Source organism: Meles meles, chromosome 2 (genome assembly GCF_922984935.1).
Source record: "Meles meles chromosome 2, mMelMel3.1 paternal haplotype, whole genome shotgun sequence".
Taxonomy (NCBI): Eukaryota; Metazoa; Chordata; class Mammalia; order Carnivora; family Mustelidae; genus Meles; species Meles meles.
The window spans coordinates 49,723,623-49,751,387 of record NC_060067.1 but is presented as its reverse complement, the minus strand read 5'-3'; positions in this window follow the sequence as shown (position 1 = coordinate 49,751,387).

Below are 27,765 nucleotides of genomic sequence, written 5' to 3'. Positions count from 1 at the left end.
CCAAAGCCGAACTGGAAAACAGGACAAGTCTTCGCCACCTTCCCATCCCTTTTCTTTTCTCCAGAATCCCGTTTTTCCTTTTTGGTTGGGATATTCAAAATATGTGACAACCAGTAAGACACCAGCACCAATCAAAGTACAAACAGTCTGGCTCAGAAGCAGGGTCCTGGGGCCACCTGCTGGGCCACAGTAACTCTTTAGTTCCTGGAGGATCTGTTTCCACTGAGGGACTGTGTTGGTGAAGGTGTGCTGGTTGTCTCAGAATAGCATCTTTTTATCTGCCACTGTGGAGGCATTCCCATATTTTAACAATCTCTGACTATCCTGGTGTGTCCTGCCGAGGGACCTGCCCCTGCCCCTGTTCTAAGCTCCAAAGATGTGGGGAAACTGGGCCTATGAGACTCTATCTTGCAGGGCGCCTCTGCACTTTGGGAATGGGGGACCAGTGAGCTCAGTGCCAGGGCAGATGCGAGTGTCCTATGGAAGAGACTAAGGTCCTGATAGCTCAAGGAGGCAATGTCTGGCAGGAGAGGTCACAGCCTCTCCTCCTTCCCCATAGGAAGCAGTCACTGGCCTTGGTACCCAGGGAAAGGCCTCCTTTCACATCAAGCCGCCCCTTTTTGTGCTTCCTAGTTTTTGCTTGGCTTATTGCCACCATTGGAGAAACACATACTTCTCCCTTCTCCACAACTCCCATCCCTTTCAGAAAAAAAAAAAAAAAAAAAAAAAAAAGAATCTTTAGGCAAACCCACCTCTGCTGCTTGCTGGAGAAAGGAGAGGAACTGTTTTGGTTGCATGCAGATTAGTTTTGGCACAGGGCTCATTTTTCCTACCTCTGTCCTCATTCATGCCTCGAACCCCTCTGTCTGGTATAGGATTCATACTGGTCTTTACATGTAATCCTGGACTTGCTTGATGGGGGTGGGGGGACAGAAGGAAGAGAAGAGCAGGGAAGTGAGCTATTTTCAGTTTGTAAAAAATCCAAATGGAAATTATAGATGAACACAATACTCTGGTGTGCAACTAGGGAAATTCAACTTGAGCTGGCTTAGGGGAAAAAAACGGAATTATTGGCTCATGAAATCAATCCACAGGAAGAACGAGGGTAGGCTAAGCCTCAGGGACAGCTGAAATGGGGGCCTTAAATGTCACCAGGACATTCTCACATTCACGAGCTCTACACCTGTGCTCTTCGTGGCGTGTAGGCTTCATTCTCTAGACCAGCGGTTCTCTGCCAGGGATGGGGGATGATTTTCACATTGTAGGGGGCATTTAGCAATATATGGGGGAGAGTGGCATCCAGTGGAGAGAGGTCAGTATGCTACTAAACATGCTATCATGCTCAGAATGGCCCCCCAAAACAAAAAATGATCTGACCCCAAATGACAATAGTAGTTGAGAAAACTGCTCCAAGACCAGTTTCCTCCATGTGTCTGGAAACAAGGCTGCGGGCAGCTCAGAGGACCACGGCCAGCAGCCTTGGTGATCCCAGGGGGACCGAGACTTGCTCATTCTGATCCAAATGTCAAACATCCCATGGAGAAAGACAAACCTATGATTTCACTTTTACATGGAATCTAAAAAAACAAACAAACAAAAATCCGAACAAACAAAACAAAACTGAAACAGACTCACAGATACACACAAGAAACAGGCTGCCGGAGTGGGGCTTGGCTGGGGGTGGGCAAAATAGGTGAAGGGGATTAAGAAGTGCAAACTTGCAGTTATAAAATAAATAAGTCGTGGGGATGTCATGTGCAACATAGGGAATACATTCAATACTCTTGTAATAGCTTTGTATGGTGGCAGGTGGTAACTAGACTTACCGTGGGGATGATGGTGTAATGTATGAAAATATCAAATCACTATGATGTATACCTGAAACTAATAAGGTATTTTGTATCATTTATATTACCATAAATAATAGTAATAATAATAAATCCGAGGGAAGTTCTCTGATTGGCTCAGTTTGGTCTGGGAGTTCACTCATAAGCTGGTCGGGGGCTAGTCTGGAGGTCCAGAAAGGTGAGATTTTAGAAGATCATGAAAACCCTTTTTAGAACCTCAAGGTTGACACTGGGAAGAGGTATTCTTAGAAGAAGGAAGGTAAAAAGCAGGTGAAGAAAACATGACAACATTCAGTTTATTTGGGGGGACAGCATCTTTTAAAACTAGAGATATGGAAGAAGAAGTAAAGAGACTTGATCTTTGGTGGAGTAAGGGTTAGGAACCACATTGATCTAAGCCTTCATTGAAGGAATGCACAGACCAGGCCAGTGTCCCATGCTCCAGACCCTTTCCCCCATTCCTCCCATGAAGATGATTCCTGCGGGACCCGTTTCCTGCTCCAATCTATGGGTGGTAAGTGGCTATTCAGATAAACTAATTATCGCTAATGTTTAGCTAGCTAATGAGTTACTCCTTCCAGATGACATAATTTCTAACCCCATTACAACATGCATATCCTTTAAAAGGTCCTAAAAGGAGAAAATAATGGTAGAGATTTCAGGCAAATGGGAGCTTGGTGGGAAGATATTTTTATTTTGGAAGCCTTAGATTTGGGTCATCCATTTAGGGAGCAGGTTACACTGTATCCGAGTAAGACACATTCAAGGTCAACCTTTTCTGTACTATATGCTATGGAATCCTGGGTCTTTGGGGTGGTAGTTAAGTGTGGTTGAGCATAAAGATTTCATGAAGGTGGAGTGGGGATGACAGGGAAAAAAAAAAAGAAAAGATTTCATAATCCAGTAGGCTGGGAAATTCTGGGTTTAGGTAAAATTTAGTGGGTTTCTTTACTATAGGACTCAGAGCTTTGAATAAAATGGGTACTGCAACCCTCAGGGAGGGAATTATAGTACGCAAACTTTTTGGGCCAAAGAATTCTCTTTGTGGAGAGATATTGTATGTAGGGTGTAATTACCTTGTTTCATGACCATTGCCCTTGCATAATTGCTAAAGGCATCCCCTTTCTTTCCCCAAAGTGTACCGATTTGGAGGGTAAATTATATGATCACCTTATTCTAACAGGAACACACTTTAGAAAGTGCTTTTCTATTGTCGTCTTTATTTGTGGGGAGCAACTTTTTATTACCACCTTAAATGAGAGTTAGGAATTCCTCTCTGATGGCATATTTTCACAACATAGGCATCAAACTTAGAGTTGATTCTCAGTAATTTCCAGATGAGCACGGATGAGAATGACCTGGAACAATGTCCCCCAGAACACTTCTAAACTGACCCCTTCCCGTGTCATTGTTAGCTTTATAATGCTAGAATCAAAGCATAGACTGTTTCAAATTGGACAGAACCTAAGGTCATTGTATTGTTAAGGAATCTTTTTTTTTTTAATATTTTATTTATTTATTTGAAAGACAGAGATCATAAGTAGGCAGAGAGGCAGGCAGAGAGAGAGAGGAGGAAGCAGGCTGTCCGCAGAGCAGAGAGCCCGATGCGGGGCTCGATCCCAGAAGCCTGGGATCATGACCTGAGCCGAAGGCAGAGGCCTTAACCCACTGAGCCACCCAGGCGCCCCAAGGAATCTTTTGATTGTAAGAGACAGAAACTCAATTTGAACAAGCCAAAAAAAAAAAAAAGGTAATTTCAGGAAGAGACTTCTACAAGCAGAGGAAAAACTTCAGAAACCAGAACGCTTTTCAATACCTTGGGGGCTGAACCTGGTTTTTGTTTTGTTTTGTTTTTGTTTTTAGAGAGAGAGAGTAGGAGCATGAGCAGGGAGAGAGACAGTATGAAAGGGAAGGGCAGAGGGAGAGAGAGAATCCCAAGCAACCTCCACGCTCAGCACAGAGCCTGAAGCTGGGCTCGATCTCACGACCCCGAGATCATGACCTGAGCTGAAATTGAGTCGATACTTAATTGAGTGAGCTACCCAGGTGCCCCTGAACCCCGTTTCTTTATGTTCCCAGGATGATCTCATTAATCACAGCTTGTTTTTGCCGTAGCTTCAGTGTGTCCCACCACAGACCATGCTGCTTCTAGTTGCTGGTGATCTCAGAAGTCACATTCCTGACCTTCAAGTACTCATGTAATAAATATTAGACAAAACAAAGACAATTATTTTAAAATTAGAACCACAAGCAACTATGTTAAGCAGCATAGAGTAGTTTCAAAGGAGGAGAAGCCCAGAATGATGGGGTTTCATTTTAAAGTCAAAGTAAAGGACAAAGAACAATTCCTGTAAAAAATTACTCTTGAAAGTCCCTTAAATCACCTACAAGGTACAGTATATGTGGTTTTATGTCCTCAACTCTCAATTTATACAGATGACAGAGGCATGCAATAATGTACAGAAAATAATGAATAATGTACAGAAAAATAATAAAAGTCCATGTGCAAAATACAATATTCCAGATTTCTTACTTATATAAAGGACACATGAGAAATAGAAGAATAAAGAAGAAAATAAAGAAAGACTACAGATGGTTTCTTCAATTGAGCACCAGATAAAGTACTCAGCTTAGAATAAAGGGGCATCTTGTACCGAAAAAGCATCTATCTTTAAATCCTAGAATGATATTTAGGGCAGAGACCATGAGCCGCCTCCAGGGAGAAGAGCTGTGTTGTGTTCAGCCTCTCAGCTCACGCGGGCTGGCGTGTGGTTCCCTGAGTGGGAGGTGGAGAAAAGTCAACTGCTCTATTCTGTGTTTGTTTACTTCCCCTTTTTGTTTTCTCCCTTCTTCTCTGCCTTCTTCCTCCCCTCTTCTTCCCTCAGCCCTCTCTGACTCTCTGTGCCTTACGCTGCCCGCCTTCCCCTTAAACCAACATGGCGGGCCATGTAAAATGGTCCCGATAAACATGAACTAGGGTTAAGATTTCAATCCCACCACTAGGACAACTTAGATATGACCTTGGAAAAGCTGCTTGATCTTTCTGTACCTCATATATAGAACAAGGGCAATGATAGGACACACCTCATAGTTTTATTGTGATGATTAAATGAGATAATACACATGAAACAATTAGAACAGGGACAGACACCCATAACCATTATTATTACTATTTTTCTACTGTTGGGTTTTAAAAATAATTTTATTTATTTATTGAGAGAGAGCAGGGGAAGAGGCAGAGGAAGAAGGAGAGAGAATTTCAAGCAGACTCCACACTAAGCCTGGAGTCCCACAGGGAAAAAATACAATATTGATTGTATTTTTTTTGAAGTAGTTTATTTATTTATTTATCAGAGAGAGAGTGAGAGAGTGAGTGAACACAAGCAGGGAGAGCGGCAGGCAGAAGGAAAGGGAGAAGCAGGCTCCCCACCAAGCAGAGAGCCTGATGTGGGGCTTGATCCCAGGACTCTGAGATCATGACCTGAGCTGAAATCAGGAGTCAGATGCTTAACTGACTGAGCCACCTGGACACCCCTACTGTTATTTGTGTATCAACACCAGCAGGGTCTCTGCCCCCTGAGGAGGTTTCCTGATTTTCACTTTGTTCATTTCCTCCCCTTCTCCAATTTTTGCTTTGTTTCTTTGTTCCAGTTTCTAATCAATCTCTGACTGGCCTGTAACTCTTGGAGAGAAAGCCTCTCTCCTTCAGAAGTCACACAGTGTTCCTCCTCCATTCATTCAGATATGCATTTCACAAGTATTTATTGAGTGAGTTCTATGTCCAGGCATTATTCCAGGTACTGGAGATATAGCAGAAAACAAATCAACACAAATCCCTGTTCTCAGGAGCTAATGTCCTGGAGGGAGAAGGAAGCTATGGGGGAAAAGTGTCAAGCGCCCCCAGCTCCCTTGTTTATAATCCAAATCAAAGCTATCCATCTTCCCTCTCTCCCTCTTGCTTGCTTAGATCTTATTTTCTGAGGCCACCTCCTTGCGGTAAACTTTTTCCCCTCTGGTTTGTTGGTGAATATCTTAGGTTGCTCCAGAAAGGATTTCAGGAGCCTTCCTTGCCTTTTGGCCTCACTGCTTCCGAATGCCTGTTCTCTCCCCTGCCATGTGCTGTGATTTTTTTCCCTGTGTACTATTCACCTTTTCCAAGCTGGGTCCACCTCCTGCCTGGTCCTTTCAGAGTCCCTTTCTCTGGTGCAGGCACCAAATCCCAATTTAGCATCACTTGTAATTATAATTAATGTGCTGTTTACTCCCTCTTCCAGATCATTAATGAAGATGTTAAATGAGACCAGAATGAAACTGCGTCCCAGTGGCATCCCGCTAGACACCTTCCAACAACTTGACACTCTGCCATTTGCTGTTTCATTACCCTTTGTTTACCTTGCAAGCACAGGTCCTTGCTTAAAAGAGGCAGAAAGGTTGATATTTCTACTGCCGCTGAGATGCCACTTAAGGGTGGGGATATTAAAACCTGGCAGATTGTAAATACGTCCTTTCGAGTTTGAATTAAATGTGGATTACAAATTGAGCATTGTCAGTAAATACTCTTTGCTCTCCCTCCTCTCAGATGGCTTTGTTTTCCCTGGACTTTCTGCAGCTGTTCTGTTTTTGGGAGAGCAGAGAAGGCTAGATGTTTGCTGTATGCAAAGATGTTGCTTGGATCAGCTTAACCATGAACTGTGAAGTTCTTCTGTTACATGTACAAACTGGGCTCATGGATTGCATTAAAGCCCCATTTTTTTGGCCATGTCACCTTGCAGTGCCCTCCTGCTCTGACCCGGGCCCAGCCATGTGACTTTTTTAGGCAGATGGCATTTTAGCAGACATCATGCTGACATAGGCTTGAAAAAAAGCACTTTCATGTCTCTTCTTGCAATCTTGCACCCTCCACAGTTGCCATGAAAACATGTCCCAGAGAGTTGCTGGAAGATAGAACACACAGACAGAGCCCAGTTACCTCAATGGTTCAGTCCAGACAATGAGATGACCACCAGATATGTAAATGAGCCCTGCCCATTTGAGCGGACAGTAAGTATACTTACTTATGAGGGTTCATTGCTTGTTACACAGCACTGGCCCTAGCAATAGACAGCTGCTACAATAGCACACACTTGGAGTCTCACGGACTGGAAGCTCGTTGATCTCCCAAGGGTTTTGGACATAGTGCATCGCCGACACGATTTTTTAAAGAAAAAAGAGACAGACAAGCTTTCTTTCTTTTTTTTTATTTGACACAGAGAGAGGGATCACAAGTAGACAGAGGGGCAGACAGAGAGAGAGAGAGGAAAGCAGGCTTCCCACCGAGCAGAGAGCCCGATGCGGAGCTCGATCCTAGGACCCTGAGATCTTGACCTGAGCCAAAGGCATAGGCTTAACCCATTGAGCCACCCAGGCACCCTCAGACAAGCTTTCTAAGTGGGAACTGAGGAGTACAAAAGAGGTCCCAGAGTTTGGTTTCAGGTTCTAAAAAGCAAAAAGCAGAATCCAACCTCCATGTATTTTCTGCTCAAGATGGCTAAAGCACTGCTTGAGCGCCTACTGTGTGTGCGGTGCCCTAAGATTTCTGACAGGCACAGGAACATCTATGTAGGGAAAGGGCAAGAGGAGAAAAGGGCCTTCATGGAATGCTAGGGAATCTGCCAAGCGCCCCAAACCACGTTTCCCCCCAAGGAAGATAGAAACCAGAGAAACAGGGGCGCCTGGGTGGCTCAGTGTGTTAAAGCCTCTGCCTTCAGCTCAGGTCATGATCCCAGGGTCCTGGGATCGAGCCCCACGTCGGGCTCTCTGCTCAGAGGGAAGTCTGCTTCCTTTCTTCTCTCTCTGCCTGCCTCTCTGCCTATTTGTGGTCTCTGTCTGTCAAATAAATAAATAAAAATCTTAAAAAAAAAAGAAACCAGAGAAACGGATAACACTAATATAATGCAGTAACAAACAAACAAACAAACAAATAAAGATAACTCTGAGGGGGAAAAAAAAGGAACGAGAGAAACAAAGCTTGTTCTGTCCTAGAAGAACCAGGGTGCCCTTCCTCCCCCTCAACCCTCAACAATGGTTTGCTCCTTCCTCTTCCAAAGACTTGCCTCCTGAAACTCCCCCACCACGCAGCCCCCAGATGAACCATGCTCCTTTGGTTTGTGGGGACACGGCGGCAGATGACTGTAGAGGGATGGACAAAGCCTGTCTGTAACGTTCCCTGTGGAAGCCACATGCTTCTGAAAGTGCGGAAGAAGCAGCCTGTAATTGCTCCCTGAGGCTTACCCAGTGCTCTCTAGGCTTCTTCAGAGCTGATACCCACCCCCAGGACTGAGCCACTCAAAGTGTGGCCGTGGACCAGCATCGGGGGCATCCCCTGGCACCTTGTTAGAAGGGCAGAATCTCAAGTCTCTCCTAGATCTACTGAATCCAAACTGATATTTCATAAGAACCTCAGGATCTGTGTGCGCGTTGAAGTGTGAAAAGCAAAATCCTGCATGAGGGGATGTAGATTTTTCTAGAGGGGGTGCATAACTGATTCAGAGGTCAGCCACCTCATCTAGACAGTAGACTTCGTGAAGACGGGATTGTAAGTTGCGGAGCTTTGCATCCCCAGACTAGCGAGGTGTCTGAATCTCAAGGCCCAAGATAAATTGTTTGAACTAGAGTGAGTTGCTCTCATGAATCCACTCGACCGACTAAGCTAGCCCACGAACCATGGGACAGAAGGGACAGACTTTCTCTTTCCACAATGCTTGAGCCTCCTGGAGTGAACACCAGCTTGAATGTGCAAATGTATCCAAATGAAACAAACTCAGCCCAGACTCTGGGCAGCTCTGCACACTCCAGACATTTGGTTTTGAAGATTGTAATGCAAAGCGGGACATCAAGTGCATTGAAATAAGCAAGTTTGGGACCAGGGTTCTGCATGTATTAGAATGTCAACCCTGAACCTCAGTTAGGGCCCTAGTGAAACATATGCTGGGCCTTCAATAGTGGACACAGGGTAGAGCAGCGGGCAGGAAGGGAGGCAGGGAGAGGAGGAGGAAGATAAGAAAATAGGGAAAGGGTGGAGGGAGAGGGGAAGGAAAGAAAAAAAATAGGCTAGGGCTTGTGGGACCTAAATTTTTCCTTCTTATTTTCCTATGGAACTTGGAATTTTTCACCCCCCCTCACAGTCTTATTGATATTAAATATCCAATCTTCTCAGCTCTTGAATAATATACTTGAATAAGTATATCTTGAATAATATACTATGTATTATATACTATATACTATAGCCAAGGCTGGCTGTGTTTGCACTCTTCCTCCTTACTCAATTCAAGTTAAGAATGCTCCTACCATACATTACTATTGGGATTTTAAAATTGATTTATTTTGCTATACAATTCAGACCTTTGAACCATACTGGATTCTTGGTGCTTTGTTGACATAGTAGTTAGGGATAAGAGGGGAATTTAGGGGATTGTGGAATTCTGTCTTTCCATAAATCACTAATTTTATTGTAGTAAATAAAGGTCACCTCCCAGAACTTCAATAGCCTGCCTTGAAAAATGGTATGAAACTATCACAGTCCATCAAAAGGAAAAAGAGGACAAATGGAGTAGGGGAGAAAGAATATTTTCTGTTTTAGCCAAGGATGTGGCAAGAACATGGTTAGTAGAGTGAGAACTACTTTTAGGAGAAGCTTTCCATTGTTTGCTGAGCATTTTGTATATTGCTTCTGCCCCTTAGGCAAGGCTTTATAAAGATAAAGAAGGGGACAAAGTAGCTGGGAAGGAGTGGGGACTGGAAGCTGGCTTTCCATGAGATCTTAGAGAGGCCTACGCCAGAGATGAGAAACTCCAGAGCACACTCCCAGTGACGCTCTCAGGTGGCTGAGAATCATACAAACAGCCACCATCTAGGGCAGGGACTGCAAACAAAACAGGTGCATGAGGTGTGGAAGGAAGGTAAGCGATATCTTGTCTAGGAAAGACCTGGGCTAAACCGAGAAAACACAACTAGAATTATTCAACAACTTTCCAACTCCCTTCTTTCTTAGCTACACAGGCAATCACGGAATGCTCAATTCCCCAGCCATCCTTGCAGCAAGGGGTGGCTAATAGGACACACTTCTGATCTTTGAGATGTAAGTGGAATTCTCTGGGAAGTCTTCCTTCCCAAGATAAAGGACAAAGCCTTGCTAGGAGAGATATGGTCCTTTGCCCCCTTACCCCCCCACCCTCTTTTTTTTTTTTTTTTTTTTGGCCCGAGACATATATGCTGTGGTTGGATGTGCAGTAGCCATCTTGAGATGTTGAGGACCAAGCCCCATGCTAAAGATTGTAGGGCATCAAGACAGAAAAGCCCAGGTTCCTGAGGGCATCGCTCGGTCTCGGTGCCAGCCCTGGACTTCTGACTTCTGGATGTCATGCTGCCTGAGAAAAACTAACCCCTCAATTGTTTAAACCCTGGTGGTCACAGCTTCTGTTATTCACACAGTCAAATACTGCCCCCTAGTTCTATCCATGGTTGCCATATAGAAATGCTGGCCCAGTGTAGCCAGACCTGACTTTTCAAGAGAAGCTGTAAGTCTGGATAACTTTTTTCCATGAAATTTCCCAGTTGGCAGTTGAGACAATTCATTGGATTATTTGAAAACACACTTTCAATTTGTGACCTCTGATTTATAGACTGTTTACTCTGGGCCAGGTGTGATGTTAAACACTGTGTATTGATTATCTCATTTAATCCTCACAACAATGCTGAGAGTAATGCTATTATTACTTCTATTTTATAAATGAGGACTCTGAGACTGAAACGAGACTCTGCGCAGTGCTATATAGCCAGTAGAGAAAGAGCCATTATGAAGGCTCATCCTGACTTTAGAGCAGGCATTGCTAATTACTAATGAATCAGTCATCTATTACCACAACCATGCTGCTTAACAAACCACCCCAAACTCAGTGCTTACAAACAGCATTGCTTCCCCTGTTTGCACACATGTGGGTTGACTGTGGTTTGGGATAGCTAAGCTGGTCTCAGTGGGTGATTTGGCTTCAGACTGTGGGTTCTGTGGGATAGGCTCCAGGCTGAGAGTCAGATTCAGGTCAGCTCCATGCAAGTTCACTCTGGGGCCCAAGGAAAGGGCAGTGGCCATGCAGTGATGTTCTTCCTTTAGGGGGACACCAGAGTTAAGAACTGAGCCGTATGGGCCAGTTCATTTAAGGCCATGAGTCTGGTTGTGACTAGTAGTCCATTGGCTAAGAGAAGTTAGGAAGCCAAGCCCAGCATCTATGGAGCAGGGACAGGCACTTGGCTCACGGGGGAGGGAGAACCAACATGACTCCACAATCACCCAAACAATGACAACTATGCTACACAGTCTCAGGAAAAGCTGGCCTTCACTGGGATGAAACAAAGACTCCTTTTTCTCCCCATTGCCTATTTGCAAAAATGGTAAATGGCACATGGACCTAGTAAATGGGACACAAAGCCATCCAAACTCATCTAAAATCAGTTCATTTCAGAGATGTCACCACCCTCTGACAATGTTACACCCTGTAAATTGCGGTCCCGCTTCAGCTTCTGGGAGGCTACTACAGAAGGTGGGGAGGAGTCAGTGGGAAGGCATCCCAGCTCCTTTTGGGGGAGCAGCTTCCATCTCCTGCCAGTTTCGAGCAGTAGAAGCTACTCCTGATGCCTCCCACGGCATCTCCCCGCCTCGTTCCTGCTTGTCTCATCTTTTCCCCTTATCATCACTCGTTTTTTGTGTTTTCTTTCCTCCTTCTCCAACACTCTGGAATAGTTGGTCCTGCAGCCATTCAATTATCCAAGCAATAGGTGTTTGTTGACTGCCTCTTTTGTACTGAGCGCTGTTCGTGGTGCTGGAGGAATGGCGAGGACAGGACGAGAACCATACCTGTTTCTGCAGAGCCCACTTCCAGCAGGGGCTGACGGATAGTAGACAAACAAATGAAGTGAATGAGACCCTTGCAGAGGGTGGGAAGTGAGGACCAGTCAGCTCTCCCTGAAACTGGGAACTCCTCTGCTTCCAGCAGGGGCCACATTTGATTCAGCTCAGTTTCTAGGAACACTTCTACGGTGTCCATGGCAGCAAGACTACCTGACCCCCACGGTCCTGCGTGGTTCCATGGAAAATGTGTGTAGAGCCTGAGGGATGGAGAGTGTGAGGAAGGGAGGACCATAGGGAAGAGCAGGAAGGAGAACCCTCAGGAGATCCACCCACTCCTTTTATGGGATAGAATGGGTGTCTGATGTCTCAGATATGGCTGTGCCACCTCAGACCCCACTTGTGTTCCTCGGAGAGCTACAAGAGAATCCAACTTGACTAGATTCTCCAGAGCAGTGGGTCTCAGTGAGGTCAGGGCAGTGATTCGGCTCATGGGGACATTTGGCCATATCTGGGCCATTTTTGATGATCCCAGCTCAGGGAGGGCTTGCTACTGGCATCTAATGAGTGGTGTGCAGGGGTGCAGCTACACATCCTAAGATGCACAGGCCGGGATTACCCAGCCCCAAATATCAGTAGTACTCAGGTGCTCTAGACACATGCTTGTTGGCCTCCTGGGTATCTCTGCAGGGATTGATTTAATTTTTAAATATCATTTTGTTTACCTTGAGAATGGGTGATATTGACACATGACAAAATTCAGAAAGTCTCGCAGGGTTCATAGTGAACATACCCATTCCCTCCAACCTTCAGTTCCCCCTTTCTTTTTTCCATCACTAACACCAGTTCCTTATGTATCGATCTCCAGAAATCCTCAGTGCATATTTGAGCAGAGCCGGTTAGTGCTCCCCCTTAATGTCCTTTCACCCCTCACCTTGACACACCAAAGGCTGCTTCTGTGAATCCTGAATTTTCCTACCTGGGACTTTTTGTTCTGGCCCTGGGAGCATTTTCTGCCAGCAGGAATGACTGCAGAGTGAATGTTTCTGGAAGTAGTCCCCAACCAAAGACAGACAGAAAGTTGGTGAATAAATGCCCCAGCTTCCTGGACCCTTGGGTGAGATAATTCCAGGGTGAGATCTTCATTGTTTTCCAGACTTCTTTAGCAGAATTGCTTTCTGATCATCATCGGTGACAACTGTCTTGGTAATTACCCTAAATTGACCATTTTTCCGCCTTCCTTAGCTGGCCTTTCTTTGCCTTGCTTCTCCACTCTCCTACTGAAGGTTCCTGGGATTGCAAACAGCAACATGCTTTCATATCCTCTACTCCTTTCCTTGTGATTCTGCCAAAACACAAATTAAGGCAGATATAAATGAAATATGTACATAAATATCATATATATATTTGTAACATAACAAATACGTATGTAATGTCATAGATCCATATCCATACATACAAAAGTGAGACATTAGGGGATATATGCATTTCCCTTGACAGAGTCCCCTTGAAATTTAACAGTGACAAATGCACGGTAGATCTTCCTATGTCTCACAGGGAGCCAAAGCTTTGCTTGCGTCCTCTTACCACTTCACTATCCTATATTGAAGGTAATGTTCTTATCCCTATATTTTAATGGGGATACTGAGTTACAGAGATGACAGCACAAGGAAGCAGTTCAAAACATGGTCTCTGCAAAGCAAACTGCCTCTCCCTTATTATTAGCAGGTGACCTTAGGCAAGTTGCCTTTTTTCTGTACCTCAATTTCTCCCCCTGTGAAATGGGGACACACTGATGTGAGGATTAGATAAGTGAATAAATAGAAAATTCTTCATAAAATTACCACTGTCCATAGGAGTCCTTAAGCTGGAATTGTAATCACCCTGTTTTATTTTTTATTTTATTTTATTTTTTAAAGATTTATTTATTTATTTATTTATTTGACAGACAGAGATCACAAGCAGGCAGAGAGGCAGGCAGAGAGAGAGGCGGAAGCAGGCTCCCCGCGGAGCAGAGATCCCGATGTGGGGCTCGATCCCAGGACCCTGAGATCATGACCCGAGCCGAAGGCAGAGGTCTTAACTCACAGAGCCACCAGGCGCCCCAATCACCCTGTTTTAATGTAGTCTCGTGATCCATTTCATCTTTTAAACTAAAGTGAAGACTCATCTTTCTAAATTTTAAGCAAATAAGTGAGAGAGGGAAAACAAAAGTTGTATTCCAGAAATTCTCAAAGTGCACTTAAAAGTGCTGCCAGAACCAGCCTGACAGCCGAGCAGCATGCAAGGCCCGGGGTTCCTGGTGGGCGCAGATTACACCACTGAGAGTCGCAGTGACCGAAGCAGAAGTCTGTGCTGCTGTTATGCTCATCTGCAGAAATCCAGGCTCTCCGCATTCTAGAATAATTTGATCCACACCATCTGGCAGCTTGAAAGAAGATGAAAAAGAAGAAGAGGAAGAAGAAACAACAGCCATGTAGCATGAATGTAATTCCCAATTTAAGTTATGCGCTCTCATTTGCTTCATGTAATATGAGCCAAATTTAAACATGTCAACATCTCAACAATTGCTGATTTTTCAAGTGCTATACGATGCATCTGGCGGGCGCTCATTGAATGTTCTTCAATGACGGTGACGTAAATGTATTTACTTAAATATAGTGTATTGAAAAAATAAATCGTCCATTGTGATGTCCTTTAGTGTGCGTTGCATAAATTGGCACTCTCTGAAATAAGGGGTCGAGATTTAAAAGAACATAACTATGTTTTAAAATGTTCAAAGAGTAGTAATTATAGAGCTTACAACCATTTAGTCCATTTCCCTCATTTTAAGTGTAGGAAAACTTAGCCCAAGATTAGAGAGAGAAAGGAGGGAGGGGCCTGAGAACCTGGACTCCCAGCAGGGAGGAGAATGGGGAGAAAGGTGAGGGATGGTGGAAGCTGAACACGCCCCCCAACCCCTGCCCCGGGAGCTTCCTCCCTCCCACCTGATTCCTGCTGCGACTTCTTGGACAGGAAGCAGGATGTAACCACTAACCAGGGGTAGCTTCTCTATGTCCTCTCCTTCAAGTTTGCTCTGAGATACAGGTAGGGCCCCTCAGGTTTACTAGGAAGGGCTCTTGGAACTGGTGCCTGTCAAAGGGAAAAGAAGGAAGCAGGACAGGGCAGAGGGAGAAGTTGAATTGGGACTCAGCCTCCATGGAGCCTCGAGACAACTCTATGGGGTGTTCTGAAGCCATGATGTCCCTTCAGAATTGTCCCAAGCCTTTGTATCTCCCTCCCCACCCCCAACCTCACACACTGATTGGTCATGAGCCCCCCTGGTGAGGTGACTACCTTTGGCTCGGGTGGTTCTGGAGGTGAGCTGACCACTGAGGACTGGATGCTGGCACACTCTCAGGGCCAAAGGGGAGTCCTTCCTGCCTGCAGAGGTCTTGGACAGCCCATCAGTGTCCATCACACAGCACGGTGCCTGGGACAGAATGAGCCATCTAAGCGTTGAATGCATGAACCCATTCAGAGCCTCGGGGCAGAACTGAGAGGGACAGAATGTCACTTGCACGATGTGAGTTAGGGACATGGGAAGAGATTAGTTTACCTGAGGGAAAATAAAGCTCCATTGCACCTGTCTCACTAATATCTGGCATTTCTCAATGTTCCTAGGCAGTGGAGGCATTCCCAGATCAGGGCTGCCCTGAAGAGGGGTGGCTGTAAGATTCAGCTGGTGCTACTAGGTTGAATGCCACTAGTTATATGCCCTTCTCATTTGGGGCACCAGAAAGCTCAAAGCTAAATATGCATTTATCTGTAATAATGCACGGAATGTTCTGGCTTTTAAAACTGTGCTTGATTTCCCCCTCCCCTAAACTTGACACCCCATTCTAATGTGAAGCTTCTCTGGTTCTTGTGCTTTAGCATTTATTTATGTCTTACTATTTTAACGTATGTGTATCCAAGAGCTAAGCTTCATAGAACAAGGCCAAATCTGAGTACAAGCTTCCTGTATGTTTATTACCTTCTCACTACACTTCATGGCTTGGGACCCAGTCTTTTTGGCTCTCATTCTATGACATCAAGGCTAGTGGCTGAGATCAGCAGGATTATTCTGTGGTCTTCAGTGGGATGTCTTCACCTTGGAAATAACTCTCTTTTGGCTCCACAAACCTATAGTCATCATATCTTTGGGCTGTAGAAGGTCTTCCTTATAAGAACTAGTTGTATGAATTTTATGTCATGTGGCTCTATTTGCTGGGCCTAGTTTACATATTAAATGTAGGTTTTAAAAGCACTGATGTTGTCCTAAGACATAAATAAATATTTTCAGCCATAGCTTAGTGGTTTAAAAATTCCAACATCCACATTCTTCGGACTGAGCAACAACTGCTTGTTGTTTCCTGGTCTCTGCATGGTTGGCAGGTGACTGTGGCCTCTGCCTTAGGAGATAGCAGTAATGACCTTGTTAAAGCAAAACTGACTTTGAGAAAGTCTGCTTGCCATCAGTGTTCATTCAGGCAGCCAGGAAACTCAGGTTTCCCTTCATTTCAAGTCTGGGAAAAACTTACTTTCATCATGTTTGAGATGAAAAATAGAAGTGAATCAGGGATGGGGCACCTGGGTGGCTCAGTGGGTTAAGCGACCACCCTTGGTTTCGGCTCAGGACGTGATCTCAGAGTCCTGGGATCCAGCCCAGCATCAGGTTCTGTGCTCAGCGGGACTCTGCTGGAGGTTTTCTCCTTCCCTTCCTCTCCTTCTCTTTCTCTGCCCCTACGACTCATGCACGCACACTCTCTCTCTGAAATAAATAAAATCTTAAAAAAAAAAAAAGTGAAACAGGGGTACCTGGGAAGCTCAGTGCTTTAAATGTCTGCCTTCGGCTCAGGTCATGATCCTAGGGTCCTGGGATTGAGCCCCATGGGCTCCCTGAGAGGGGGCTTCTCTCTCTCCCTCTGCCCCCTCTCATGTGTGGTCTTTCTATCATATAAATAAATTCTTAAAAAAAAAATAAGTGAGGGGCGCCTGGGTGGCTCAGTGTGTTGAGCCTCTAACTTCGGCTCAGGTCATGATCTCAGGGTCCTAGGATCAAGTCCCACATTGTGATCTCTGCTTGGCAGAGAGCCTGCTTCCCCCTCTTTCTCTGCCTGCCTCTCTGCCAACTTGTGATTTCTCTCTATGTGTGTCAAATAAATAAAATCTTTTACAAAAAAGTGAATCAGGGAGTTAGATGGCATTTTTGATGGGATTGAAACCTGTTGTTATTGAATGGATTAAAATTGGAAGATGAAGAGTGAATTGGAATTGACCATCACTGCCACGTACTGGGCTTTTGGGAATCCACCCCTGACCTATTACAGCCTAGGGGTGCCGAAGCTTCCGTTAGGTTTTGGATCCACCCAGATACCCAACTGCTGTTGAAGCCCAGGGCCTCCCTGCCTATCTCCCACACCAGAACTGCAGTTCTCTTTGGTCCCTAACTGGCTACATATCTTAAAGATCTCTCAGTCCTCTGCAGCTTGGATCTTTAATTTCATCTTTTATCTATTCATTTATTCACCTGTTCATTCAACAAGTATTTACTGAAACTCTACCAGGACTCAGGCCCATCTAGCAAGAGAGGCAGAGAACTGAAGAAGGAAAAACAATGGAACAAGAAACGTGTCAGGATGCAGGATGTGCAGGATGATACGGGAGCCCAAAGGAATATCAGGGAAAGTATCAGAGAAAAGAACAGCTGAGATGAGTGGTGATGGGGAGGACGTTCAAGGCAGAGGAACAGCACGCATGAAAGCCTAGTGAAAGGCTCTGTCAAGAATGACCTATCGGTGGAGGTGGAGTGAAAGAAGTCCAGCTTGCAGAAGCCCGGGAGCCCGAGGGAGAGAGAAGGGGAGGGGAAGGAGGGAGAGGGCCTAGGGAGTTAGGGAAGCACCGGGGGGAGGCAGTCTGGACTTTATCATAGGGTAAGTGGGAAACCATTTGAGAGGGTCTGAAGGGAAGTGACGACACAATCGGAATTTTGTTTTTAACAAATCAACAATTAAAGGAAGAGATAATTGCTGTCGGACTCGAGACAGCAGCAGAAGTGGAAGAACTCCCAAGAGGTTAAGAGGGCAGAATGTGGCCCCCGGCTAGACCCTAGTACTGGGGACATGGGACTGAGGGACTGGGATGCTGCTAACACCACCTTCCCAGCCTGGGGTGCCGTCTCCCTGCCCTGAGGGTCCTATGATCACCGGAGTCCTCATGGAGCTGAAGGTTCACATGCGGATGGGACCTGAGGACCAGTTTCCCAGGAGTGATTTGGAAAGAGAATGAGATCTCCAGTGTGGATTCACACTCAGAAAAGATGCAAAAAGGAACCTGAAATCACCCTGCATCAGAATCTCTAGCATTCATTTCTCTACATTGGCCTGAGGCTGCTTCCACCCTGATTTCTACTGTAAACCTGCTTAATTCCAAGCAGAGGAGACTCTTCTCCAGAAGCAGGCTAGGTCGTCAGCTTCAGCCCTTTAATCAGGTGCTTAACCAGGAAGCGCACCAGCTCTGAGAATGCGTGGGAAGGAGCTCTGTCAACAGTTAAGGGCTGGGAGCTGGAAGGCTGGAGGCTTCTCCCAAGCAGAGCAAGCCATTCTCACTCAATGGGTGTAACAAGGGGATCCTCAGTCATTAGCCTACTGAAACTATTTACTAAGCATCTACTATGTGCAAGACACCATTGGAGGCAGAACCTGCGTATTATCTCTTTGTTTCTAGTCTCTGGCACAGGCCTGGAAGAGATAAGCTGGGTGTTGCTGTACTAGGAAATGAGCCTTGAAATCCTTCAGGTGCACAGCGCACCTCCATTTTACTGTCGCCAGTCACACCATGGACTCTGGCGTCAAGCCTGAATTATGTTCCAGGAGGCTCACTCACCAGCTGTGTGGTCCTTGGCAAGTCACTTGATTTCCATAAATCTTGGTGACCTCCTCTGTAAAGTGGGGAGCCATCAGGATAACGGACACAAAATTCCCATTTTTTGTAAGTCAAAAATCAGCAATTTCAGGTATTAGATGGTTCAACCACCACCAATAGAGGATTATTGTGAGATTTAAATGAGATTATGCATTACAATTTTTTCATCTAGTTCCTAGCACAAGGTAGAGAGCCTTTTTGATCCTCCTCCTCTTTTAATATAATAATAAGTAAAAATAGAGGTGCCTGGGTGGCTCAGTCAGTTAAGCACCTGCCTTCGGGTCAGGTCATGATCCTAGGGTCCTGGGACCAAGCCCCTTATTGGGCTCTCCGCTTGGCAGGAAGCCTGCTTCTTCCTCTCCCTCTCCCCTGCTCGTGCTCTCTCTCTGTGCTACATAAATAAATAAGATCTTAAAAAATTTTTAAAAATTAAAAAAATAATAAGTAAGATTAAAATTATAGTGATAATTTATATCTGGGTTGGATAGTTTCAAATGTGGATGTTGGAGGGGGGAGCTTCTCCATCTCTGAGATTCCATTAGGGAGTTTTCCCTAAATGCTCTTGGCCTCTTACCATACCCCAAACTCCTCTCCTTGGAGATGGAGTGAGTCATTTGGTTGGTGAGTGACATTCATTGCTCCACATTTCTGAATGGGGAGGAGCTAGTCCATCAAGAATACTAAAGATGGGGGCATCTGGGTGGCTCAGTGGGTTAGAGCCTCTGCCTTCGGCTCAGGTCATGATCCCGGGGTCCTGGGATTGAGTCCTGCATTGGGCTCTCTGCTCAGCGGGGAGCCTGCTTCCCTTCCTTTCTCTCTGCTTGCCTCTCTGCCTACTTGTGATCTCTGTCTGTCAAATAAATAAAATCTTAAAAAAAAAAGAATACTAAAGATGTATGTGTGTCTGTGTGTCTGTATGTGTGTTTGTCTTTTTCTCTCTCTTCCCCCTCGACCACCTTTCCGTAGACCAGTGCCAGGCAGCAGACCTAGATAAGGGTGTCTTCTATTGACTCAAGCTTTCCCCTGAAGGTACCCAGCTTTAGAAGGGGTGAGGGTGATGGTTGAGACAAGGACAAGCAGAAAGTCCACATCTAAGTTGTACCTTCCAACCCAGATCTTAGCAGCAAGAAAACAGATGTTTTGACAGCTATCTCTTCATTCCTGGCTTTCACTGGATTTAGAATTTGGGCACAGAGAAGAGAACCCTGGTTCATTAGTTCCCTGAAGCCCCATGGAAGGGACTGGACCAATTGGTCCAGGGAAGGTGCTGTCGCAACAACTCTGCTTGCCTGTGCTGGAAGAAAGCCTAGACTGCCAGAAAAAGGGATGGAGGGGCGATGTGGCCATGGTAAGTGATTTCAGGTCATTGGCAGGAGGTGAGAAGGGAAAATAAGCCATAAGGAACCCCAATGGGAGTCTAAAAATTTCTTTGGCCATCGTAGCCAGAGGGAATGTCCTCACCAAGGAATGTTTTTCTTTAGGTCTCCACCTGTGACCATTGTCTCCAGCCTTCTGTCCTTCCAGAACTCCCCCATCCGGGTTCCTCTATACTTTTTTGCTCTGAGCTGTTTATTCAGTCTCCAGACCCTCTACCTACCCTGCACCCAGCCTAACCCTCACCTTAAATGTCCCAAAGCCCTTCTGTTACTCTGTTGCACTAAGAACTCCTCCCCCAACTTCACCCCCTATATCTCAGGGACTCGTAAGCAAGACAGATTCAGTGATCGGCAAACCTGGGAGAGAAAAAAAAAATATTACGTCTTTATGTTCACTAACCATTAACTGAAAAGATAGCATTTCTTTAAATATGAGTGTAGGCAACAACCACAATAATTTTAGGAGAGTTTGTGAATTTGACGTCAATAGGAAGCACAAATATTTCCATGTCACATACAATTGTGTGCATGGAATATCACAGAATATCATTTGGGTTCATCAGAACTTTGAAATTACAAGACTTATGCAGCCGGCTACTACATCTTGCTCTATATTTTATTAAATTGCTATTTAACTATTTTGGTACCTGTGTTTCCATGTAACTGGTTTCTTTTGAACACCTATATTTTTATTTTATATAGAGGCCGCTTTTAGGCAACGAACTTGAATGATGCGACCCTGGGTAAGGTAGCAGGATCCACAGAAACACCTAGGCTGAATGCCAACAGGTCCATCAGCAGACCTACCTCAAAATATCCATAAGCCCTAGCTGACCACCAGGGCAGAGGTATCAAAGATGGAAAATTCCATATGTTCCCATACCTCCTCACTTTGCCCCTTAAACTACAGCCCCCTCACCCCTGCCTCGGGGCAGGCAGTCTCTGCTTTGCTGCCCTGCCCACAGCTCCCTTACAGAGCAGTCCAGAAACTTCTATCTCCTCTGTTCTGCCTCGGGTGAATTCTTTCACTGTTTGCCCCACTGGCTTCTACCTGATCGGGTCGCCCCACATTGGGTGGTCCCCCATCCGATCAGGGGACACCACATTATATACCCTTGGAGATATTTTTCTGAGGATTTACCCTATCACTAAAGAAACCCATGGCACCAAAAAGATTTAGAATTTGTGCTTTGGCAGAAATTACACAATTAGTTTTCTTTTAGCGTGTTCAATCCCCATCTGCGGCCAGGGCCAGTGACCCAGAGGGCAGTGACATGAACCAGGACACTTGGCCTGTCCTGAGAAGGTGTGGCAGATGGTAGCTCCCAAGCTCGCCCACTTCATAGCCTCCAAACCCCACAATGACTCCCCTCCTGGTATAGTAGACGCTGTGTTCCCCACTCTTGAGTCAGGGAGGGTGAGGGCTTCTGTGGATGATGGCGATGCAATTTCCCTGGCCAGGTCCTGTTGCTGCTTCCTCTAGGATGGTTCCCTGCAGAGGACCCAGCTTCGAGCCGCTGGGAGAACTGACTCCAGCCCAGCCTGCCCTTGGAACCACCTACAAACCTGGAAAATGCCTCACTCAGCCCAGCTCCCAGAATCGGGAGAGATAATGAAGTGATTGTTTCTTTAAGGCTCTATGTCCGCGGGAAAACTTGTCCCCCAATAATAGCCCCCAGAATAGAAGGTGCCTGGGATGCATTTTTGTTCTTCTTCCAGATCTGCTGGATTTTCAGAGCTACAGCAGTTGCACAACGCGTAAGCTGTCTGAGGACCAAACTCAAACATACATCTATATTGCGAGGGACGTGTTTCACTCATGGTTTTGTGCTTCTTGTCTCTTATCAGACTCTAGAATCATTCCGTCTGGTAGAACCTTCTCCAATGGTGGAAGTATCCTCCATCTGTGTGTTCCAAAATGGTAGCCATTATCAACGTGCTGTTATTGAACACTGAGGCTCTTGAAATATGGCTAGTGCAACTGAGGAACTGGATTTTAAGTTTTACTTATTTTTAGGTGTTTAAATTTTTTTTTTTAAGATTTTTTTTATTTATTTATTTGACAGACAGAGATCATAAGTAGGCAGAGAGGCAGGCAGAGAGCGAGAGGAGGATGCGGGACTCAATCCCAGGACCCTGGGATCATGACCTGAGCCGAAGGCAGCGGCTTAACCCACTGAGCCACCCAGGCGCCCTAGGTGTTTAAATTTAAATAGCCATCTGTGTTACTCACTACTTTCTTGAACGATACACCTCTTGAGGGACTATTTCAGGCTCCATGTGCTCCTAACATCAAGTCTTGCCTTCATTCCTTACCTATTTTATCAGGTGAGGGAAATAATTACCACATAGGCATGCTGTCTGTGGAAAGACTAGTAAAGGGTTTGCTCTTGGCAAACAAAATGAAACAACCAACCGCAGAGGAAACAGATAGGAGGTCAAACTGGAAAATCCACGACTCTGTCAGTTTAGCATTTTGGTACCAAGTGGCCATGATAGCTCTGAGGCTGCCTTGTTAGGTCGAAACAGCGTTCAGACACCACCAGTGGCAAGAGGAAGGGTCCCAGCCCCAGGTGGGCTAACATGACTCTTGAACAGGACTTTGATGGTGGTTCTCCGCAGACACAAGGCAGGATGTGGGGCAGGAATCCTCCGTGTCTGCACGCAGAGAAAAGAAACATAATTTTACATGTTCCCCTACTGTTTAGATGATTTTTTAATTCAATGAGCATGATTACTATTTATATTCATACCCTATATTCTCTCCCTCTCTCTCTCTTTTAAGATTTTATTTATTTATTGGACAGAGAGAGAGACACAGCGAGAGAGGGAACACAAGCAGGGAGGGGGGAGAGAGAGAAGCAGGGAGCCTGATGTGGGGCTCCATCCCAGGACCCTGAGATCAAGACCTGAGCTAAAGGCAGACACTTAACTACTGAGCCACCCAACTGTGCCCCGATACCCTGTATTCTCTAGCTCTATACTGTAGTGAAGGAAAAACGTTTGTATTTGTAATAGCATGGCTTCAATTTAAAGAGGGATATACTGGGTTCCACTTCATCATCACATCTGAAGATTAGAAAGATATGAAAGGGCCACTTGGGTGATTGAACAGTTTCCAGATTAGTGAAAATTGGTGCTATTCATAAGACAGAGTAGATGTATTACTTTCAACACTGACAAGTAACACAAACTAACAGGAAACAGCCAGGAGGAAATTCTGCCAAATCGACTCAATGAATTATAATCATTAGTAATCAGTTCATTAATTAACTGGGCCCTAAAGGATGTTGTAAAGACTTCAGAAGTATTTTCCCAAGTAGGTTAAATACACCCCTCCCACCTCATTTGCTTACAATGGCATTTCACTCAACAAACCCTAATTTTATTCAGAGGAAAAAAAAAGTAGATTTCAGTCTTGTCTATATTTTCCTAATTTTCGTAAACCTGAATTTAAAAGGGCCCAAATGAATAAGCTTCTGGTTTAAAATAGGAAACAGAAACAAAAACAGACGCAAAACCCCAAACCCAAAACCAGAGGAGTGAGAGAAGGAAATCAAACAATCATGAATATTCATTGAGAACACCACAAAGGGACAAGGATTAAAGAGGGAAAAAGGACACGTTTTCTGTTTTCAGGCCCTTACATTTTAATCAGCGATTGACAATGTAATTATAAAAGGAAACAATATTGGCCAAATGTCAGTATTTGGCTAGGATTTTTATTTCTCCTTTCACTACTGGCTAAAAAAGAATAGAGATGTTTCCAAATTCTGGGCCCTCAAGCACAATGTTTTAGAAAGCAGCTTTCTAATCATTCTAAAAATTACTCCTAAAAAGAGAAAACCAAAACAAACTGCTCAAGAGAGGCAAGCTCCTTGTAGAAAAATATATAAAAGTGCAGAGAAGCCATGGAAGATAAAAATGACCGCTAATCCTGTCATTCAAAGATAAACTGCTCATTTTTGTACAGCCTTCTTGAATTTGTATATGCATATATTTGTCTGTGTATTTTTTTTTTGCCAAAATGGTCTTTTATATATTGTTTGAAAACTCCCCCTTAATAATAAATCAGGGACATGTTTCCATGGCTTGATAAACAGTCACAATATCTATGAGGTATTTTACCGCATGAGTATTCCATAATTCATCTGACCGACATTTACTTGTATTTAAGTTGTGGGGTTTTTTTTTGCCATCAAAAACAAGCGTGTAATCCACAGACTCATTGCTGTGTCTTTGTGTACGTGTTTAATTATTTCTGTAAGGGGTGGTTCAGTTGGTTAGGTGACTGCCTTTGGCTTAGGTCATGATCCCAGAGTCCTGGGATCGAGTCCCAAGTCCCGCTTCCTGTGAGGCCAGGAACCTGCTTCCCTCTCCTACTCCCCCTGCTTGTGATCTCTCTCTCTCTCTCTCTCTCTCTCTCTGTGTCACATAAATAAATAAAATCTTTTCATTACTTCCATAAGAAATAATATTCATGGATATTCAAGGGCATGGCCTATCCACTTACAAGAAAATATTCCTCAGTTTGAATGAATTTCAAAATAATTAGGTAGTGGGACTGGCACTGTGTGGCAGATACCTGGCCAGATGGCTGTGTGATCTCCGTGAGCTAAGTGCTGAGTGTCACACTGAGTGTGTGGTAGAGAGAAAACTGTCTGCAATGGGGCTCCTTAGGATGGTTCAATCGAACAATCCGATGATACAGGTGCACGGTGCCCGGCACATAGTACGTGCATTCGACAGGTCAGGTCCATCCTCAGTCCCCACCTACTGTGAAACCTAGTCTCCTCCACAGGTGGAGAAGGAGAGAGATGACGAGAGACAAGGGGTGGGGGGTAAGGGAAGGAGGTTTGTTCTTTGTTCAAACAAAGAACATGTGTCTACATGCGTCTTTTTAGGAGAAAGGCTCCTGACAGCTTTTCATGCTTTTTTTTATTAGTTTGTCTTTTGGGGCTAGAGTTTGCCTGACCTAGCATGGAAGCTTTCCCGTGCGTTCCTTCAGCATTTCAATCTGCCCTTTGGGTATTATGAAAGGTTAAGGCCCACACACCAGGGCAGAGTAAAGCTTGTTTACTGCAAGATTCATGTCTGGTCTTGAAAGGTATTTTCCTCCCTTGCCCCACAACCACGGCGGAGAAGGAAGATGGATGCCGCACGGAGGGTGGGCGTGGGTGATGCATGCAAATTGAATTGTGCCGGGCGGGTTGGGTTGAGGAGGGCTTCTTTCCAACCTCCACGCACACCTGGATTCCAGTGCCCAGGTGACAGGCAGGCTCGCTCCTTCCCTGCCCCCATGTCCCAGCCCACTTTCTCTGGAGACTCCATCCCCGGGCAGGAATCTCCTGGGAGTCTTTTACGCGTCAGAACGCATTTCAGTCAACTGCTGCCTTTCCCAGGGGCACCTGCGTTTCAGGATGCAGCTCTCTCAGTGGGATTCGAGGTTGTCAGTGTTACAATGTTTACCGATCATTCAGCCAGCTCTGTTTCCTTCCTTATTCTTGCCTCCAACAGCCATTTATTGAACACGTGGTGTCCCGGGCTGCGTCACATGCTGAGCCACGGAGAACAAGAGAGGCAAGCTCTCTGCCCTTTTGAAGCTTATGTTTCAGTTGAAAAGACGGACAAAACTCAAGTACACGAGTATACAAATACATGCCCAGTCAGGAAGGAAACCCCAGGAGAGTTTGCTCTTCTCGGATGATGAGGAAAGACCTCTCCGTGACCACCCAAACCTTACTACCAGAGGCAGTGATTTTTAAACCCGGACTGAACTTGGCAAAGTTCGTTGTCCAGAAACGGGTATGTTAATCACTACATCATTAAGGCAGAGGGATGCCTGATGTATTTTAGTACGAATAACTTGCGCTGGTTGAGTGCCTACTATGTGCTAGGTAGCTAACAGGCATATTGCTGGATCTAGTCTTCATGACAAACCTTTGACACAGGAATTACTGTCTTTATAAACTCAGAGAGCTTTTCCCACAATCATGCTAGAAAGAACTGGCAGAGCAAAGATCCATACTCAACCCTATTTGGTTCCACAGCCTGCATCTTTTCTATCATATCATCTCCTCTCCCTTCCTCTGGGGTGAGGTTAGGGCACCAGGTTGCCCTTCAAACTTATTCCATAGAAGGTGAATAGGTTAACTCAGAATTCACGTAGATTATTTCCAGTGCAAATGACAAGTCCTTTTCTTCTTTTGCTCCATTGGAAGAGTCTATCTATACACCTTGAACTACTACTCATTTCTCTATTATACTTCCCCTTTGGAGAAAATAATCCAGTTGGATCAGATGATGTTCCCTTCCATTGCCAGAGATACACAACCCCGGCATGGGATGTAACGCCATCCTGGCCCCTTCCTTCCCTCTTTCTTTTCCTTCCTTCCCTGTCTCCAGATTGGTTTGAATCTCCTAGATCTAGCCAGCTCAGGTTTCCCATTCCTGCCTATCCCAGAGCCCACCATCACTATGCATTCAAATAATATTCCTGAATTCTGGTCCCCATGAGATGGCACTTATGGAAATTATTATCATGCTAGCAGTCACTAGGACACAGGAACACTGAGCAGGAAGCACGGTTTTGCAAGAAAGCACCTGATATATTGCCACTAGAAGTCTGTTCAGAGTTTTCTCTTACAATACATTTCTCCCTTTGAGGAGAAATGCCTTGACTATCATTTCCAGCTAATAACATGAATAAATATCAATAGCATGTACATTTATTTGTATGGCACTTCCTAAAGCACCCTAACTTATATTAAGCCCTGTGCTCTTCCCCAAAACCATGAGAGGGGCCAGAAAACAATCCTTCCACTATAGACCAAGGAACATGTAATATCTGTCTGTAATGTTAGGTAAAAAGCAGCTGGCCCCAGGTAGTCCAGCTGGTAATTGATTCAGCAGAGACTCAGATTCAAGGCTTTGCAAGTTGAGGCCAAGTGTTCCTTCTAAATGCTCTGTTTAACAGCACAGAGCAATTTATCAGGGCCTTACTGGGGCAGCTGGCTGGAAGAAAGTCTTCAGGGGACGTAGGACATAGGTAAATGGAGGAAGTCAGGTTGTGTGGGTTGATCACATGACTGAATGAATGATTCATTAATTCACTCATTCATTCATAAATTTAACAAACATGGGGCACTTGGGTGGCTCAGTGGGTTAAGCCTCTGCCTTTGGCTCAGGTCATGATCTCAGGGCCCTGGGATCGAGCCCCGCATCGGGCTCTCTGCTCAGCGGGGAGCCTGCTTCTCTCTCTCTGCCTGCCTCTCTGCCTACTTGTGATTTCTCTCTCTGTCAAATAAATAAAATAAAAATCTTTAAAAAAAATTTAACAAACATTTATTGAACCCTGTCACCTACTGTATGATACTATTTGGCAGTCTAAATGCCAGGGAGATATACCTGTATATGGTGGAGATCAGCTAGCATTTTTTTCCCTGGCTCTACAGAGAAACTACATTTCCCAGATGCCCTTGTGGTTGGAAATGGCCATGTGCCTGCTTTCTAGTTGATGGGAATGTGAATGGGAAACCTCTCTTCTCCCTGCTTTTTCCCTTTAATGCAGATGAGCTTGGAGAGCTTGGAATCTCTGCATTATTTTATTCTTGCCAATTTGAAACACCCTTTAGACTTAAACTTCTATTATATTGAACCACTGAGAGTTTGGAGTTTATCTTTTATAATGATTAGTGTTGCCAGATCTTAACCAGGT